The sequence below is a fragment of the Gorilla gorilla genome, chromosome 3 (assembly GCF_029281585.2).
Source record: "Gorilla gorilla gorilla isolate KB3781 chromosome 3, NHGRI_mGorGor1-v2.1_pri, whole genome shotgun sequence".
NCBI classification, from domain to species: Eukaryota; Metazoa; Chordata; class Mammalia; order Primates; family Hominidae; genus Gorilla; species Gorilla gorilla.
Genome location: NC_073227.2, coordinates 57,851,517 through 57,872,592, shown reverse-complemented (window position 1 = coordinate 57,872,592; position 21,076 = coordinate 57,851,517). Strand labels below are relative to the sequence as shown.

The 21,076-nt window shown below is 38.3% G+C and overlaps 2 pseudogenes; both read left to right on the top strand.

Moving 5' to 3' along the window:
* The window catches only part of LOC101138063 (UDP-glucuronosyltransferase 2A3-like), a 476,474-nt pseudogene that overhangs the window by 264,348 nt on the left and 191,050 nt on the right, over positions 1-21,076 (top strand).
* LOC134758281 (endogenous retrovirus group K member 6 Env polyprotein-like) lies at positions 6,472-7,906 on the top strand (annotated as a pseudogene).

Sequence of the window (21,076 nt, the reverse complement as noted above, 5' to 3'; positions counted from 1 at the left end):
ATATAATATATGTATGGAATATGATGAGAACCATAAACATAAAAAGAAACACATCAATTCTAGAAATTAGAAATAAACTCACTGGTTACACTAAAATGTAATTGATAACATGAAATAAAACGGAACTGAATGAATGAACAAAAGAACAAACAATAACAGCAGTAGAAAGAACTAGTGAATCTTTCTATTTTTCTCCCTGAATCTTGACTCATAGAGCCCCAATAGGAATCACCTAATACTCTAGGAATTGCCACTAAGCTGATTAAAATATAAAAGTGTTATTTGTTAAAAAAGAAAAAAAAGCTGAATTAGTGCTCTCCCGATTGCCTGCTTTATTCCCAAAACTCTCTTATTTCTAATTGTTTTACTGGTCTTAATCATTCATGCTATGTTTCACTGAAGTATTTGTGAAATATTTCATGTGTTTATCTCAATTTTGATTTCATTCTGTCTTGACTCTTGCAACCTGCATGTCCTCATTTTACTTTACCAATCCAGCTCCAAAGACAACCTTCTCATAGACCTAGGGTTTCTCATTAAATTTTTACCAGTTTATCTGAGCTTCATTGATCTTGTTTCTCTGCCAATTACTCTGAGCCACTGTCATCATGACCTAAAATTTTTTCACGAATTACAAATTTACCCTTTATAATTTATCTGTGTCAAAGAAGACTCTGTAGACAATACCAGAAGAAAAAAATGTGTGCAGTACATGAATGAAAAACCTGATGTTTCCTGACTTTTTAATGATTGTCATTCTAACTGGTGTGAGATGATATCTCATTGTGGTTTTGATTTGCATTTCTCTGATGGCCAGTGATGGTGAGCATTTTTTCATGTGTTTTTTGGCTGCATAAATGTCTTCTTTTGAGAAGTGTCTGTTCACATCCTTTGCCCACTTTTTGATGGGGTTGTTTGTTTTTTTCTTGTAAATTTGTTTGAGTTCATTGTAGATTCTGGATATGAGCCCTTTGTCAGATGAGTAGGTTGCGAAAATTTTCTCCCATTTTGTGGGTGGCCTGTTCTCTCTGATGGTAGTTTCTTTTGCTGTGCAGAAGCTCTTTAGTTTAATTAGATCCCATTTATCAATTTTGGCTTTTGTTGCCATTGCTTTTGGTGTTTTAGACATGAAGTCCTTGCCCATGCCTATGTCCTGAATGGTAATGCCTAGGTTTTCTTCTAGGGTTTTTATGGTTTTAGGTCTAATGTTTAAGTCTTTAATCCATCTTGAATTGATTTTTGTATAAGGTGTAAGGAAGGGATCCAGTTTCAGCTTTCTACATATGGCTAGCCAGTTTTCCCAGCACCATTTATTAAATAGGATGTGGAGAAATAGGAACACTTTTACACTGTTGGTGGGACTGTAAACTAGTTCAACCATTGTGGAAGTCAGTGTGGCGATTCCTCAGGGATCTAGAACTAGAAATACCATTTGACCCAGCCATCCCATTACTGGATATATACCCAAAGGACTATAAATCATGCTGCTATAAAGACACATGCACACGTATGTTTATTGTGGCATTATTCACAATAGCAAAGACTTGGAACCAACCCAAATGTCCAACAATGATAGACTGGATTAAGAAAATGTGGCACATATACACCATGGAATACTATGCAGCCATAAAAAAGGATGAGTTCATGTCCTTTGTAGGGACATGGATGAAATTGGAAATCATCATTCTCAGTAAACTATCGCAAGAACAAAAAACCAAACACCACATATTCTCACTCATAGGTGGGAATTGAACAAGGAGATCACATGGACACAGGAAGGGGAACATCACACTCTGGGGACTGTTGTGGGGTGGAGGGAGGGGGGAGGGATAGCATTGGGAGATATACCTAATGCTAGATGACGAGTTAGTGGGTGCAGCGCACCAGCATGGCACATGTATACTTATGTAGCCAACCTGCACATTGTGCACATGTACCCTAAAACTTAAAGTATAATAATTAATAAATAAAAAAATGAAAGGACAAGAGTAGGAAAGTGTAAAAAAAAAAAGAAAAACCTGACTGAATCATAAACAAAAATAGGCAATTAGATTAAAAATTTAGTATTTGCTAATTAAATCAATGATAGATTTTTATATACTTTGGATTAGTAAAAATTAATATCACCATAGGTGAAGAACCAACTACCTGGCCACTCCAGTGCTGTATAGAGTGGCAATAGTAGAAAGATACACACGGGCTCAACAAACTCTCTCTACTTAAAACTAAGGTAGCTATTACTGAAATCAAAAATTCAACCTGCTAATATGTAAATTCTGATCATACCTTTAGAGATCAGATAAGTGACCAGTAGTGAGGCTGCAGACACAATGAACCAACTCTAATCTCACCTTGTTATGAACTGTATCTGCTCCTGTGTTGAAGAGCTTCATTTGCATGAGATTTTGCTTTTTCTTCATCTGAATTTTACTATGAGGCAATGCACAAGAGTTTAACAACCTATAGATACTAACTGATATGATTTGGCTGTGTTCCCACCCAAATCTCATCTTGATTTGTAGCTTTTATAATTCCATGTGTTGTGGGAGGGACCTGGTAGGAGATAACTGAATCATAGGAGCAGTTTCCTCCATACTTTTCTCATAGTAGTGAACGAGTCTTATGAGATCTGATGGTTGTATAAAGGGCAACATCTCTTGCTTGGGTCGCAATACTCACTTGCCTGCTGCCATATCAGTTTCCTCCATACTTTTCTCATAGTTGTGAATGAGTCTTTTGAGATCTGATGGTTGTATAAAGGGCAACATCTCTTGCTTGGGTCGCAATACTCACTTGCCTGCTGCCATATCAGTTTCCTCCATACTTTTCTCATAGTTGTGAATGAGTCTTTTGAGATCTGATGGTTGTATAAAGGGCAACATCTCTTGCTTGGGCCGCAATACTCACTTGCCTGCTGCCATATCAATTTCCCCCATACTTTTCTCATAGTTGTGAATGAGTCTTTTGAGATCTGATGGTTGTATAAAGGGCAACATCTCTTGCTTGGGTCTCAATACTCACTTGCCTGCCATCATATCAGATGTGACTTTGCTCCTCCTTCCTTTCCACCATGATTGTGAGGTCTCCCCAGCCATGTGGAACTGTGAGTCATTAAACTTCGTTCCTTTTTGAATTACTCAGTCTTGAGTATATCTTTATTAGCAGCATGAGAAAGACCAATACAGTAAATTGGTACCAGGCCATAGGGCACTGCTATAAAGATACCAGAAAATGTGGAAGCAACTTTGGAACTGGGTAACAGGCAGAGGTTGGAACAGTTTGGTGGGCTGAGATGACAGAAGATGTGGAAAAGTTTGGAACTTCCTTAAGACTTGTTGAATGGCTTTGACCAATGTGTGATAATGATATGAATGATAAAATCCAGGTTGAGGTGGACTCAGATGGAGTTGAGGAATGTGTTGGGAAATGGAGTAAAGGTCAATCACGCTATGCAAAGAGACTGGTGGCATCTAGCCCCTGGCCTAGAGATATGTGGAACTTTGAACTTGAGAGAGATGATATGAGGTATCTGGTGGAAGAAACTTCTAAGCAGCAAAATATTCAAGAGGTGACAGAGTATAAAAGTTGGGAAAATTTGCAGCCTGAAAATGCAGTAGAAAAGAAAACCCCATTTTCTGGGGAGAAATTCAAGTTGGCTGCAGAAATTTACATAAGTAATGAGGAGCCAAATGCTAATCATCAAGAAAATGGGGAAAGTGTTTCTGGGGCTTATCAGAGAACTTCATGGTAGACCCTCCCATCACAGATTGTAGGGAAAAGAAAGAGAGATCAGACTGTTACTGTGTCTGTGTAGAAAGGGAAGACATAAGAAATTCCATTTTGACCTGTACCTTGAACAATTACTTTGCTGAGATGCTGGTAATTTGTAACTTTGCCCCAGCCACTTTGCCCCAGCCACTTCACCTCAGCCACTTTGCCCCAACTTTGAGCTCACAAAAACATGTGTTGTATGGAATCAACGTTTAATGGATCTAGGGCTGTGCAGGACGTGCCTTATTAACAAAATGCTTACAAGCAGTATGCTTGGTAAAAGTCATCGCCATTCTCTAGTCTCAATAAACCAGGGGCACAATGCACTGTGGAAAGCTGCAGGGAACTCTGCCCTTGAAAGCCAGGTATTGTCCAAGGTTTCTTCCCATGTGATGGTCTGAAATATGACTTCGTGGGATGAGAAAGACCTGACTGTCCCCCAGCCCGACACCCATGAAGGGTCTGTGCTGAGATGGGTTAGTAAAAGAGGAAAGCCTCTCACAGTTGAGATAGAGGAAGGCCACTCTCTCCTGCCTGCCCCTGGGAACTGAATGTCTTGGTATAAAACCCAATTGCACAGTTCAATTCTGACATAGGAGAAAAACTGCCCTATGGCGGTAGGCGAGACATTTTGGCAGCAATGCTGCCTTGTTATTCTTTACTCCACTGAGATGTTTGGGCAGAGAGAAACATAAATCTGGCCTACGTGCACATCCAGGCATAGTACCTCCCCTTGAACTTAATTGTGACATAGATTCTTTTGCTCACATGCTTTTTGCTGACCTTTTCCTTATTATCACCCTGCTCTCTGACCACATTCCTCTTGCTGAGATAATGAAAATAATAAAAACTGAGGGAACTCAGAGACCGGTGCCAGTGCAGGTCCTTGGTATGCTGAGCGCTGGTCCCCTGGTTCCACTTTTCTTTCTCTATACTTTGTGTACTGTACAGTCTCCAATGGGCATTATTGTTCAAAATACAGATCTTGTGCAGTGGTCAATCCTTCCTCACAGTATAATTAAGACTTTTACATTGTATTTAGATGAAATGGCTACATTAATTGGTCAGGAAAGACTATGAATAGTAAAATCATGTGGAAGTGGCCCAGATGAAATCGTTGTTCCTTTAAACAAGGAACGGGTTAGACAAGCCTTTATCAATTCTGGTGCATGACAGATTGGTCTTACCGATTTTGTGGGAATTATTGATAATCACTACCCCAAAACAAAAATCTTCCAGTTTTTAAAATTGACTACTTGGATTTTACCTAAAATTACCAGACATAAACTTTTAGAAAATGCTCTGACGGTGTTTACTGATGGTTCCAGCAATGGAAAAGTGGCTTACACCAGCCAAAAGAATGAGTCATTGAAACTCAATGCCACTCAGCTCAAAGAGCAGAGTTGGTTGCTGTTATTTCAGTGTTACAAGATTTTAATCAGCCTATTAACATTGTTTCAGATTCTGCATATGTAGTACAAGCTACAAAGGATGTTGAGACAGCCCTAATCAAATATAGCATGGATGATCACTTAAACCAGCTGTTTAATTTATTACAACAAACTGTAAGAAAAAGAAATTTCCCATTTTATATTACTCATATTAGAGCACATACTAATTTACCAGGGCCTTTAAAGCAAATGAACAAGCTGACTCGCTAGTATCATCTGCATTCATAAAAGCACAAGAACTTCATGCTTTGACTCATGTAAATGCATCAGGACTAAAAAATAAATTTGATATCACGTGGAAACAGGCAAAATATATTGTACAACACTGCACTCAGTCTCAAGTCCTACACCTGCCCACTCAGGAGGAAGGACTTAATCCCAGAAGTCTAAGTCCTAATGCTTTATAGCAAATGGATGTCACATATGTACCTCATTTGGAAAATTGTCATTTGTCCATGTGACAGTTGATACTTATTCACATGTTGTATGGGAAACCTGCCAGAAAGGAGGAAGTATTTCCCATGTTAAAAGACATTTATTATCTTGTTTTGCTGTCATGGGAGTACCAGAAAAAATTAAAACAGATCAATGGTCCAAGATACTGTAGTAAAGCATTTCAAAACTTCTTAAATCAGTGGAAAATTACACATAAAACAGGAATCCCTTATAATTCCCAAGGACAGGCCATAATTGAAAGAACTAATAGATCACTCAAAGCTCAATTGGTTAAATAAAAAAAAGGAAAAAGAGAGTAGAAGTGTAACACTCCCCAGATGCAACTTAATCTAGCACTCTATACTTTAAATTTTTTAAACATTTATAGAAATCAGACCACTACTTCTGCAGAACAACATTTTACTGGTAAAAAGAACAGACCACATGAGGGAAAACTGACTTGGTGGAAAGACATGAAAAATAAGACATGGGAAATAGGTAAAGTGATAACATGAGGGAGAGGTTTTGCTTGTGTTTCACCAGGAGAAAATCAGCTTCCTGTTTGGATACCCACAAGGCATTTAAAATTCTACAATGATCCCATCGGAGATGCAAAAAAAGTGCCTCCACAGAGACAGAAAACCTGCAATCGAGCATCATCTACTCACCAGGTGAATAAAATGGTGATATCAGAAGAACAGATGAAGTTGCCATCCACCAAGAAAGCGGAGCCACCGACCTGGGCCCAACTAAAAAAGCTGACACAGCTGAAAAAAGCCTGAAGAACACAAGGGTAACACAAACTCCAGAGAATATGCTGCTTGCAGCTTTAATGATTGTATCAACGGTGGTAAGTCTCCCTGTGTCTGCAGGAGCAGCTGCAGCTAATTACACTTACTGGGCCTATGTGCCTTTCCCGCCCTTAATTCGGGCAGTCGTTTGGATAGATAATCCTATTGAAGTATATGTTAATAATAGTGCATGGGTACCAGGCCCCACAGATGACCGTGGCCCTGCCCAACCTGAGGAAGAAGGAATGATGATAAACATTTCCATTGAGTATCATTATCCTATTTGCCTGGGGAAGGCACCAGGATTCTTAATGCCTACAACCCAAAATTGATTGGTAGAAGTACCTACTGTCAGTGCCACCAGTAAATTTACTTATCACATGGTAAGTGGAATGTCACTTGGGTCACAAATAAATAATTTATAGCACTCTTCTCATTAAAGATCATTAAAATTTAGGCCTCAGGGAAAACCTTGCCCCAAGGAAATTCCCAAAGAATCAAAAGACCCAGAAGTCTTAGTTCAGGAAGAATGTGTGGCTGATACTGCGATCGTATTACAAAACAATAAATTTGGAACTATTATAGACTGGGCCCCTTGAGGCCAATTATATTATGATTGTACAGGCCAGACTCACTCATGTTCACAGGCCCCATCTGTCTGGCCCACTAATCTGGCCTATGATAGTGATTTAACTGAAAGGCTAGACCAGGTTTATAGAAGGTTAGAATCACCCTATCCATGGAAATGGGGTGAAAAAGGAATTTCATCACCTCGACCAGTTAGTTACTCCTGTTACTGGTCCCGAACATCCAGAATTATGGAAGCTTACTGTGGCCTCACACCACATTAGAATTTGATCTGGAAATCAAGTTATGGGAACAAGAAATCATAAGCCATATTATACTATTAACCTAAATTCCAATCTGACAATTCCTTTGCAAAGTTGTGGAAAACCCCCTTATATGCTAGTTGTAGGTAACATAGTTATTAAACCAGATTCCAAAACTATAACCTGTGAAAATTATAGATTGTTTACTTGCATTGATTCAACTTTTGATCGGCAGCACCGTATTCTGCTAGTGAGGGCAAGAGAGGGCGTGTGGATTCCTGTGTCCATGGACTGAACGTGGGAGGCTTCCCCATCTGTCCATATTTTAACAGAAGTATTAAAAGGAGTTCTAACTAGATCCAAAAGATTCATTTTTACTTTGATTGCAATGATTATGGGCCTTATTGCAGTCGCAGCTACTGCTGTGGCTACTGTAATTGCTTTACACTCCTGTCTTCAAACTGCAGAATATGTCAATAATTGGCAAAAGGATTCCTCAAAATTGTGGAATTCTCAGACCCAAATAGATCAAAAAATTGGCAAACCAAGTTAATGATCTTAGACAAACTGTCATTTGGATGGGAGATTGACTTTTGAGTTTGGAATATCTTTTTCAGTTACAGTGTGACTGGAATATGTCAGATTTTTGTATTAAACCTCGAGCCTGTAATGAATCTGAATATCACTGGGACATGGTTAGACACCATCTACAAGGAAGAGAAGATAATATTACCTTAGATATTTCAAAATTAAAGAACAAATTTTTGAGGCATCAAAATCCCAGTTAAATCTGGTGCCAGAAACTGAGGAAATGGTGAAGGCAGCTGATAGCCTCACAAATCTTAACCCCGTCACTTGGGTTAAAACCATTGGAAGTTCCACAATTGCAAATTTGTATTAATCCTTGTGGGTCTGTTCTCTCTGTTGTTAGTCTACAGGTGTATCCAGCAGCTCCAGAGAGACAGCGACCAGTGAGAATGGGACATGATGACGATGGCGGTTTTGTCAAAAAGAAAAAGGGGATATGTAGGGAAAAGAAAGAGAGATCAGACTGTTACTGTGTCTCTGTAGAAAGGGAAAGCATAAGAAATTCCATTTTGACCTGTACCTTGAACAATTGCTTTGCTGAGATGCTGGTAATTTGTAACTTTGCCCAGCCACTTTGCCCCAACTTCGAGCTCACAAAAACATGTGTTGTATGGAATCAAGGTTTGAGGGATCTAGGGCTGTGCAGGACGTGCCTTGTTAACAAAATGTTTACAAGCAGTATGCTTGGTAAAAGTCATCGCCATTCTCTAGTCTCGATAAGCCAGGGGCACAATGCACTGCAGAAAGCGCAGGGACTTCTGCCATGGAAAGCCATATATTTTCCAAGGTTTCTCTCCATGTGATAGTCTGAAATATGGCCTCATGGGATGAGAGAGACCTGGCTGTCCCCCAGCCTGACACCCAGGAAGGGTCTGTGCTGAGGTGGATTAGTAAAAGAGGAAAGCCTCTTGCAGCTGAGATACAGGAAGGCCACTGTCTCCTGCCTGCCCCTGGGAACTGAATGTCTCGGTATAAAACCCGATTATACATTTGTTCAGTTCTGAGATAGGAGAAAAACCGCCCTTTGGTGGGAGGTGAGACATGTTGGCAGCAGTGCTGCCTTGTTATTCTTTACTCCACTGAGATGTTTGGGTGGAGAGAAATGTAAATCTGGCCTACGTGCACATCCAGGCATAGTACCTCCCCTTGAACTTAATTGTGACATAGATTCTTTTGCTCACATGTTTTTCTGTTGATCTTCTCCTTATTATCACCCTGCTCTCCTACTGTATTCCTCTTGCTGAGATAATGAAAATAATAATCAATAAAAACTGAGGGAACTCAGAGACTGGTGCCAGTGCAGGTCCTTGGTATGCTGAGCGCCAGTCCACTGGGCCCACTTTTCTTTCTCTATACTTTGTCTCTGTGTCTGATTTCTTTTCTCAGTCTCTCACCCCACCTGATGAGATATACCCACAGGTGTTGAGGTGCTGGCCACCCCTTCATACCTATGGATATATCTTGTCAGGTGGGTCACACAAATTGGGAAAATTTGCAGTAGAAAAGAAAACCCCATTTTCTGGGGAGAAATTCAAGTTGGCTGCATAAATTTACATAAGTAATGAGAAGCCAAATTCTAATCATCAAGAAAATTGGGAAAATGTTTCTGGGGCATATCAGAGAACTTCACGGCAGACCCTCCCATCACAGGCCTGGAGTCCTAGGAAGGAAAATGGTTTCACAGGCCAGGCCTAGGGCCCCCCATGCTCTGAGCAGCTTCAGGACATGATGTCCTTCATCCAAGCTGTTTCAGCTCCAGCCGCGGCTAAAAGGGGCCAAGGTATAGCTCAGGCCATTGCTTCAGAGGGTGCAAGCCCCAAGCCTTGGTAGCTTTTCTGGGGTGTTGAGCTTGCAGGTGTACAGAAGTCAAGAACTGAGTTTTGGGAACCTCTGCTTAGATTTCAGAGGATGTATGGAAATACCTAGATGTCCAGGCAGAAGTTTCCTGCATGGGCGGGACCCTCATGCAGAATCTCTGCTAGGGTAGTCAGAAGGGAAATGTGGGGTTGAAGTCCCAACCCAGTGTCGCCACTGGGGCACCACCTAGTAGAGCTGTGAGAAGAGGGCCACCATCCTCCAGACCCCAGAATGGTAGATTCACTGATAGCTTGCACTATGTGCCTAGAAAAGCTGAAGACACTCAATGCCAGCCTGTAAAGTAGCAGGGAGGGAGGCCCTACCCTGAAAAGTCACAAGTGTGAAGCTGCCCAAGACCATGGGAACCCACTACTTGCATTAGCGTGACCTGGATGTAAGACATTAAGTCAAAGGAGATAATTTTGGAGTTTTAAGATTTGACTGCCCCTCTAGATTTTAGATTCACATGAGGCGTGTAGCCCCTTTGTTTTTGCCAAGTTCTCCCATGTGGAATGGCTGAATTTACCCAATGCCTGTACTCCCATGTATTGAGGAAGAAACTAACTTGTTTTTGATTTTACAGGCTCATAGGTGGAAGGAACTTGCCTTGTGTCAGATGAGACTTTGGACTGTGGACTTTTGAATTAATGCTGAAATGAATTAAGGCTTTGGGGGACTGTTGGAAAGGTATGCTTTGTTTTGAAATGTGAGGGCATGAGACTTGGGAGAGGCCGAGGGTGGAATGATATGGTTTGTCTCCACCCAAATCTCACCTTGAATTGTAGCTCCCATAATTTCATGTGTTGTGGGAGGGACCTGGTGGGAGATAATTGAATCATGGGGGCAATTTTTTCCATACTATTCTTGTGGTAGTGAATGAGTCTCAGTAGATCTGATTTTTTTTTTTTTTTTTTTTTTTGAGATGGAGTCTCACTCTGTCTCCCAAGCTGGAGGGCAATGGCACAATCTCGGTTTGCTGCAACTTCCACCTCCTGGGTTCAAGCCATTCTCCTGCCCCAGCTTCCTGAACAGCTGGGACTACAGGCACATGCTGGCACATCCAGCTAGTTTTTTGTATTTTTTTAGTAGAGACGGGGTTTTACCATATTGCTTGGGCTGGTCTCAAACTCCTGAACTCAGGCAATCCGCACACCTTTTTCTCCTAAAGTAATAGGATTACAGGTGTGAGCCACCACACCTGGCCTGATCTGATGATTTTATAAGGGAAACCCCTTTCATTTGGGTCTTAATGTTCTCTTGCCTGCCACCTTGTGAGATGTGACTTTGCTCCTTCTTGCCTTCTGCCATGATTGTGAGGCTTCCCCAGCCATGTGGAACTGTGAGTCTGTTAAACCTCTTTCCTTTATAAATTACTCTGTATTGGATATGTCTTTATTGGCAGCACGAGAACAGACTAACACACTAACAAATGAGAAATTTATAATATTGTTGTCTGCTATACCACTTTTCAATTTGTTGAAGGTGGAGATTTTTAAGCAGTAGAAAATCCTTAGATGGTTATTACAAAATAGGATGATTAAAATGAAAATTAATGTGGTTAAAATAAAGGTTTTAATACAATATCATCAGAAGTTGGGAGAATTAATGGAACCTCTAGAAAGTCCCCGAACCCTCAGACTTCCAAGCCAATCTGCTCCATTTATCACAGTTTGGAGTAGTTTACAAAGCACAAATGCAGAAATCACAATGTGAAAATTTATTAACGCTTTCCTCAGATAATATTGAGATATTAATCAAGATAAAAGTTTGCAAAAAGGCAAGCATCTCTTGGCTCAATCACCTTGTACAGACACAAAACACATTAAGTCCTAATAGAGCCTAAGTAAAGGTTAATGAAATGAAGATAAAAGGTTATAGAAAAGTTGGTATATATCCACAAGCTTTATGTGAAGTAGTTACATCTCTTTTATCTGACAGTATTATTAGAATGGACATTGTATCTAACTGGGAAATGTTTCCCACATCTAGTATTATACAATGGAAGGCATCCAAATTTGTCTTTAAATCATTATGAATTGGGCATTCTAAATAGAAGCCAGTAAGATATTCCATCCAAGTTCATACAGTGTAGAATAGAAGCTGGAGTACTGATAGAAAAAAATTCTCTGTTCGATAGCCCTATATCAAGCATAACTTATAGTAATATGCTGTGAGTATCTCCCAGCGATAAATACTTGGATTTGGGAAAGGAGAATTTCCACTTGAGTGGCGTTTACTACCTTGCTGTAGTACATTAATTGAAGCTATCCATAAAAGTTCATAAAATAACCTTGAAACATGAAATACCCATGATGTCTTGCATAATGTAAATGAAACACTCCAGTCGTATAGCAGTACCCAGAAGAGTTTTGTACTACAATGGAAATTGTCTATATAGAATCAAACTGCCTCATGAATGCCTGAAGGAGATATTCTTAAGCTCAGAACCCCTTTCCTCCTAGGACTGATTCTGAAACTGTGTGAGGAGTTGCCTAATTCCACAGTGCTCTATAAATAGCTCACAACTGACTGACAAAGATCTGCTAGGCTTGTAGATGGCACTTACAGGGTGAATGAACAAGCTACTGCCATATTGATTCTTTTTTTCTAGTTCTTATGTAAATCCTTTTTAAAAAAAGGGGTTTTTTTTTTTTTTTTGGAATGGTCTCACTCTGTTGGCCAGGCTGAAGAGCATACAATTACAGTTTACTGCAGCCTCAGCCTCAAACTCCTAGGCTCAGATGATTCTCCAACTTCAGTCCCCCAAGTAGCTGGGACTACAAGCATACATGGCCATGCCTGACATTTTTAAAAAGCTTTATTTGTAGGTATAGGGTCTCACTATAATGCCCTGGCTGGTGTTGAACTCCTAGGCTTAAGTCCTTCTCTCACCTTAGCCTCCTAGAATGCCAAGATTATAGGTGTGAGCTGCTGCTGTATCTGGCCTGTAAATCCTTTTTTCTGTCTTCATCATTTATTGGCTTCCTTGGAATTAAGGGATTATCTTGTTGTATGTTTTTGTTTCTTCCTTTTTATTTTTAGGGTATTTATTATAGGTGTTCTGTGCTTATCATAAGGCTTACAGAAAAACACCTTTTTTTTTATTATACTTTAAGTTCTAGGGTACATGTGCACAACATACAGGTTTGATACATAGGTGTACATGGGCCATGTTGGTTTGCTGCCCCCATCAACTCATCACTTACATTAGGAATTTCTCCTAATGTTATATCCCTCCTCCAGCCACCCACCCCCCAACAGGCCCCAGTGTGTGGTCCTCTGCCTGTGTCCAAGTGATCTCGTTGTTCAATTCCCACCTATGAGTGAGAACATGCATTGTTTGGTTTTCTGTCCTTGTGACAGTTTGCTCAGAATGATGGTTTCCAGCTTCATCCATGTCCCTGCAAAGGATATGAACTCATCATTTTTTATGGCTGCATAATATTCCATGCTGTATATGTGCCACATTTTCTTAATCCAGTCTATCACTGATGGACATTTGGGTTGGTTCCAAGTCTTTGCTATTGTGAATAGTGCTGCAGTAAACATATGTGTGCATGTGTCTTTATAGTAGCATGATTTAAAATCCTTTGGATATGTACCCAGTAAAGGGATCGCTGGGTCAAATGGTATTTCTAGTTCTAGACCCTTGAGGAATCAACACACAGTCTTCCACAAAGGATGAACTAATTTACACTCCCACCAACAGTGTAAAAGCATTCCTATTTTTCCACACCCTCTCCAGCATCTGTTGTTTCTTGTCTTTTTAATGATTGCCATTCTAACTGGTGTGAGATGGTATCTTATTGTGGTTTTGATTTGCATTTCTCTGATGACCAGTGATGATGATCATTTTTTCGTGTATCTGTTGGCTGCATAGATGTCTTCTTTTGAGAAGTGTCTGTTCGTATCCTTCACCCACTTTTTGATGGGGTTGCTTGTTTTTTCTTGTAAATTTGTTTGAGTTCTTTGTAGATTCTGGATATTAGCCCTTTGTCAGATGGGTAGATGGCAAAATTTTTCTCCCATTCTGTAGGTTGCCTATTCACTCTGATGGTAGTTTCTTTTGTCATGCAAAAGCTTTTTGTTTAATTTGATCCCATTTGTCAATTTTGGCTTTTGTTGCCATTGCTTTTGATGTTTTAGTCATGAAGTCCTTGCCCATGCCTATGTCCTGAATGGTATTGCCTAGGTTTTCTTAACGGGTTTTTATGGTTTTAGGTCTAACATTTAAGTCTTTAATCCATCTTGAATTAATTTTTGTGAAAAGTGTAAGGAAGGGATCCATTTTCAGCTTTCTACATATGGCTAGCCAGTTTTCCCAGCACCATTTATTAAATAGGGAATCCTTTCCCCATTGCTTGTTTTTGTCAGGTTTGTCAAAAATCAGATGGTTGTAGATGTGTGGTGTTATTTCTGAGGTCACTGTTGTGTTCCATTGGTCTATAGCTCTGCTTTGGTACCAGTACCATGCTATTTTGGTTACTGTAGCCTCATAGTATAGTTTGAAGTCAGGTAGCATGATGCCTCCAGCTTTGTTCTTTTGGCTTAGGATTGTCTTGGCTGTGTGGGCTCTTTTTTGGTTCTATATGAACTTTAAAATAGTTTTTTTCCAATTCTGTGAAGAAAGTCATTGGTAGCTTGATGGGAATACCATCAAACCTATAAATTACCTTGGGCAGCATGGCCATTTTCATGATATTTATTCTTTCTATCCATGAGCATGGAATGTTCTTCCATTTGTTTGTATCCTCTTTTATTTCATTGAGCAGTGGTTTGTAGTTCTCCTTGAAGAGGTCCTTCACATCCCTTGTAAGTTGGAATCCTAGGTATTTTATTCTCTTAGCAGCAATTGTGAATGGGAGTTCACTCATGATTTGGCTCTCTGTTGGTCTGTTATTGGTGTTTAAAAATGCTTGTGATTTTTGCACATCCATTTTGTATCCTGAGACTTCGCTGAAGTTGCTTATCAGCTTAAGGAGATTTTGGGCTGCAAAGATGGGTTTTTCTAAATATACAATCATGTCATCTGCAAACAGAGACAATTTGACTTCCTCTTTTCCTAATTGAATACTCTTTATTTCTTTCTCTTGCCTGATCACCCTGGCCAGAACTTCCAACACTATGCTGAATAGGAGTGGTGAGAGAGGGCATTCCTATCTTGTGCTGGTTTTCAGAGGGAATTCTTCCAGTTTTTGCCCATTCAGTATGATATTGGCTGTGGGTTTGTCATAAATAGCTCTTAGTATTTTGAGATACGTTCCATCAATACCTCGTTTATTGAGAGTTTTAGCATGAAGAGTTGTTGAATTTCATTGAAGGTCTTTTCTGCATTTATTGAGATAATCAAGTGGTTTTTCATTGGTTCTGTTTATGTTATGGATTGTATTTATTTATTTGCATATGTTGGACCAGCCTTGCCTCCCAGCTGACTTAATCATGGTGGATAAGCTTTTTGATGTGCTGCTGGATTCGGTTTGCCAGTATTTTATTGAGGATGTTCGCATTGATGTTCTTCAGGGATATTGGTCTAAAACTCTCTTTTTTTGTTGTGACTCTGCCAGGCTTTGGTATCAGGATGATGCTGGCCTCATAAAATTAGTTAGGGAGGATTCTCTCCTTTTCTATTGATTGGAATAGTTTTAGAAGGAATGGTACCAGCTCCTCTTCGTATCTCTGGTAGAATTCAACTGTGAATCCATCTGGTCCTGGGCTTTTTTTCATTGGTAGGCTATTAATTATTGCCTCAATTTCAGAGTCTGTTTCTGGTCTATGCAGAGATTCAAATTCTTCCTGGTTTAGTCTTGGGAGGGTGTATGTGTCCAGGAATTTATCCATTTCTTCTAGATTTTCTAGTTTATTTGTGTAGAGGTGTTTATAGTATTCTCTGATGGTAGTTTGTGTATCTGTGGGATCAGTGGAGATATCCCCTTTATCATTTTCTATTGAGTCTATTTGATTCTTCTCTCTTTTCTTTTTTATTAGTCTTGCTAGCAGTCTATCAATTTTGTTGATCATTTCAAGAAGCCACCTCCTGGATTCATTGATTTTTTGGAGGTTTTTTTTTTTTTTTTGTCTCTATCTCTTTCAGTTCTGCCCTGATCATAGTTATTTCTTGCCTTCTGCTAGCTTTTGAATTTGTTTGCTCTTGCTTCTCTAGTTCTTTTAATTGTGATGTTAGGGTGTCAATTTTAGATATTTCCTGCTTTCTTTCGTGGGCATTTAGTGCCATAAATTTCCCTCTACACACTGCTTTAAATGTGTCCTAGAGATTCTGGTACGTAATGTCTTTGTTCTCATTGGCTTCAAAGACATATTTATTTCTGCCTTCATTTCCTTATTTACCCAGTAGTCATGCAGGAGCAGGTTGTTCAGTTTCCATGTAGTTGTGCAGTTTTGAGTGAGTTTCTTAATTCTGAGTTCTAATTTGATTGCACTGTGGTCTGAGAGACAGTTTGTTGTGATTTCTGTTCTTATAAATTTGCTGAGGAGTGCTTTACTTCCAATTATGTGGTCAATTTTAGAATAAGTGGGATGTGGTGCTGAGAAGAATGTATATTCTGTTGATTTGGGGTGGAAAATTTTGTAAATGTCTATTAGGTCTTAAACTTAAAGTATAATTAAAAAAAGAAAGTAAAAAGATGATAATCCACTTCATGAAAACACACAAAATTATATAACTCACTCATAGAGCCAACAGACAAAGGAGAAAGAAAAAAGAATCAAACTTTATCACTATAGAAAACTACCAAACTGTCAAAAATAAGTAATAAGAGAGAAATTAAGGAATAAGGGTTATACAAAATAAACAGAAAAAATAAAAGAATAAGCCTTTACCTATAAACAAATAAATAAATACCTTGAAAATAGGTGGATTAAATTATACAACTCAAAACATAGACTAATGGATTAAAAAACAAGACCCAACTACATACAGCCTAAAAGAAACTCATCTCACCTATAAAGTTACACATAGACTGCAATTGAAAAGATGAAATAGACATGCTATGCAAACAGAAACCCAAATCAAGCAGAAATAGCTTCACTTACATAAGCAAAACACAAACTTTAAGCCAAAACTTTAAGGAGAGGAAAAGAGAGACTTAATATGATAATAAATGAATCAATTGTTCAAAAAGACAAAAATGTAAATATATATGCAAACAACCATGAACCATTGAGATATATGAAGCAAATATTATTATACCTGAAAGGAGAGATAGACCTAAGTTCAATAATATTTGAGGATGTCACCACCACCTTTTCAGCATTGGACAGGTATTTAGAGAAAAAATCAACAGAAACACATGAGATTTATACTGTACCATAGACCAAATCGAAGTAATTGACATTTACAGAACATTTTATCCAACAGCTGTAGAATATAAGATTCTTTTTATAGCACATATAACATCCCCAGAATTAACCATACATGAGGACATTAAGCAAGTCTCAACAAATTTTAAAAAATAAAAATTTTACTAATTATTTTATCTGAACACAATGAAATAAATTATAAAATCAATGACAATACAAAACTAGAAAAATCCATGAAAATTTAACAACGTATTCCTTATAACCAATAGGTAAAAAAAGAAACAATTTTAAAATTACTTAAAACAAGAAAAATTACATCATGCGATAGCAAAATCTATGAGATTCAACAGAAGCACTATTAAGAGACAAGTTTAGAACAAGAAATGCCTACATGAAAAAAGTAGAAAAGTTTCAAATAAACAACCTAATGATCTCTCTCAAAGAACTCGAAAAATAGGAACAAACCAAAACCAAAATTAGTATAAGTAAAGAAATACTAAAAATTAGAGAGAAAAAATGAAATTAAGACTAAAAAAGATGAAACAAAATGCTAACTTTTTTAAAAGACAAAATCAGCAAGGCATTGACTAGACTAATAAAGAAAAACAAGAAAATATCCAATTTAATAAAATCAAAAACAGAACAGGAAACTTCACAACTGATACAGAAATACAGCACATCATTAGATATTGTAATCAGCAACTACACAACAAATTTGAAAACCTGGAAGAAATGGATAAATTTCTTGACATATACATTAGACTAAGATAAAAACAACAAAAAATATAAATCTTGCACAGACTAACACTGAATAACAACATTAAATCAGTAATGAAAAGCCCTCCAATAAATAAAAGTCCAGGACTAACTGGAGTCACAACTGTATTCTACCAACTTTAAATTATTATGCTAACTACAGAAACCAGTTACAAAAAACACATCTTGTGTGATTCCATTTATATGAAGCCCTCAAAATTGGAAAATGTATAGAGACAGAAAGTAGATTAGAGGTTGTCCAGGGTTGAGGGATAAGGAGATGCTAAGGATACGAGGTTAGTTAAGGATGATGAAATAATGTAAAATTGAACATCACGATAGTCACACAAATTCTGTGAAAATACAATCAGCCACTGAATTGCCTTGGCTTTAAATTAGTAAACTGTATTATATGTCAAATATATGTCAAAAAAACTTTTACAAAACAAATAAACAGACATCCCTTGGACCATGATATCTAAGAAAGTCTGATTCAGCTGTGTAAGTACTTTAGGCCTACGCCAAGCAGACTGCAGACACAAAGCACCTCTTGCTATCCACTGTTCATAACATGATTCTAAACTTTCTTATATCACATAGGTGATTTGTATTTGCAAGATAATCAGAACTTAAATGGGGAAAAGCATTTGTAATTGTTAAAAGAGATATTAAACACATCATATAACACAAGGTCATCTGGATTTCACTTTTTCCACTTGCCATGAAGATACTCTGACCATTCAAATAATGTACTTACATTGATATGTAGTAGTTATATTTTAAATTCTTGACAATCTCTTCTTTAATATAAGCAAGATAAATGGTACAGGGATAAAATTTGAAAGGAAATACCGCATTTAATCAGGATGTCTATGAAATGAATTTCAGCTCTACTATAGCTACTGCTGAGTTTTTTCCTCAACTCTGGAAGTCGTGAAAAGGTGCTGATGTAGCTATGGAATGCAGTCATTGGATCGATTTAGAGGCAAAACTGGATGAACTTATCCAGATGAGTCATGAGATCATTGTGAGACCATCGGCTTCCATTTTTCTTGATCTCAGCAAACCATTTGCTACTACCTTGGAATTTAATTCTATATCTTTATTGAAAGAAAACTTAAAGGATTATTGTCTCAGTCAGGTAATAAATATAATTGGTGGAAAGATATATTTTAGGTATTTATTTCATTCATCAAAAAATATTTTGCAAATATTTTATTTTAAAAGCTCTGTCAAGATGTTGTTTTACAAATAGAAAAGTATCGCATGCTTATGGATTGGAAAAATAAATATTGTGAAAATGACCATACTGCCCAAAGCAATCTACAGATTCAATGCAATTTCTATTGAATTATCAATGTCATTTATAAGATAATGATAAAATATAATTCTAAAGTTTATATGGAACCAAAAAAAGAACCCAGATTACCAAGGAAATCCTGAGCAAAAGGAACAAAGCTGATGGCATAACATTACCTATCTTCAACATATACTACAGAACTGTAGTAACCAAAACAGCAAAGTACTGGTATAAAAGTAGACACATAGACCAACAGAACAGAATAGAGAACCCAGAAATAAAGCCAAATACTTAAAACCAACTGTTCAACAAAGCAGACACAAACATGCACAAAGGAAAGGACACCCTATTCAAAAAATTGTGATAGAAAAAATGGAGAGCCACATGCAGAAGCGTGAAACTGGATGACTATCTCTCATCATATGCAAAAATTAACTGAAGGTGGATTAAAGACTTAAATGTAGAAGAAAATATAAGAAATACTCTTTTGGACATTGACCTACACAAAGAATTTATGACTAAAGACACAAAAAGAAAAGCAACAAAACCAAAATAAAGAAATGGGACTTTAAAAAGCTTCTGCACAGCAAAAGAAATAATCAGTAGAGTAAACAAACAATGTACAGAATGGGAGAAAATATTTACAAACTCTATATCTGACAGAGGATTACTAATCAGAATCAACAAGGAACTCAAACAAATCAGCAAGAAGAAACAATCTTATAAAAAATGGGCAAATGACATAAATAGACATTTCTCAAAAGACGATATACAAATGGTCAACAAATATGGAAAAAAGCTGAACATCAGTAACCATCAGGGAAATGCAAATTAAAACCACAATGAGATATCACCTGACTAATGGTATACCCTCATCAGAATGATTGTATTTTAAAAGTCAAAAAAAGTAGATATTGGCGCAGATGTGGTGAAATGGGAACATTTAAACACTGTTGGTGGGAACATAAACTAGTACAACCTCTGTGAAAAACTGCATGGAGATTTCTCAAATAACTAAAAGTAGGTAAAATATTTGATCCAGTAATCTTACTACCAGTTACCTACACAAAGGAAAGGAAGTCATTATATTAAAAAGAGATCTGCACTCATATGTTTATTGCAACAAACTTCACAATTCCAAAGATATGGAATCAACCTAAGTGCCCATGGACAGATGAGTGAATAAAGAAAATGTGATCTATATATCACATGGATATACATGGCCACATCTCACAGGAAAAATTCCAGAACATCCATGGGAACTTCCCCTTACCTTAGCACCTTTGGGGACTTTGACCAAAACTAGGAAGGCTGCATCAGTAGGGAAAAGATGCTTTCCGTTTCCTGTGCTTCAGCTCCTTGCTGGGAGTCTACATGGGTTTTGTACACAGTTTCCAGGAGGGCAACTCCTAGAGTCCAGTAGTCTGCTGCCACTGCTAAACCCTGATCCTGGGCATCTATAAGCAGGGCCTCAACTGCCAAGCCAGTGGTATGAGCTGCCACCAGCAGTGCAAGGATCGCCTGTAAGTTGAGCACCAGTGCAGGCCCCAGAGTGTGAGCCTGGAGGAGTCTCCACCTCACCCTCACACACCCATACCCACCATCATCACACCTTCGGCTTCTCCCTGCCCTGCCATGGCAAACGAGACTCTCAGCCTCCAGAGATTCATGAGGAGGAGATACAGATGGGGAAGGATGGGGTGTTTGACAATTGCTTGTAATTGATGCTATGATTGGATCAAGGACTCATTCCTGCCTTGGAGAAAAGACTTGAACCAGAGCAGGGAGCCTGGGGGTGCTGGGACAGAAGGTTGGGGCTGAGGGCAGAATGTGATGGTGGCATGCAGCTAAGGGCAGGGCCAGGGCAGGCATCCCTAAGGTTATACCAACTTTTGTGAATATTTGTATTTTCCTCATGGAATAAAAAGGCTCATGTGATTAATCTCCGTATATATATACATTTATGTATATATATACACA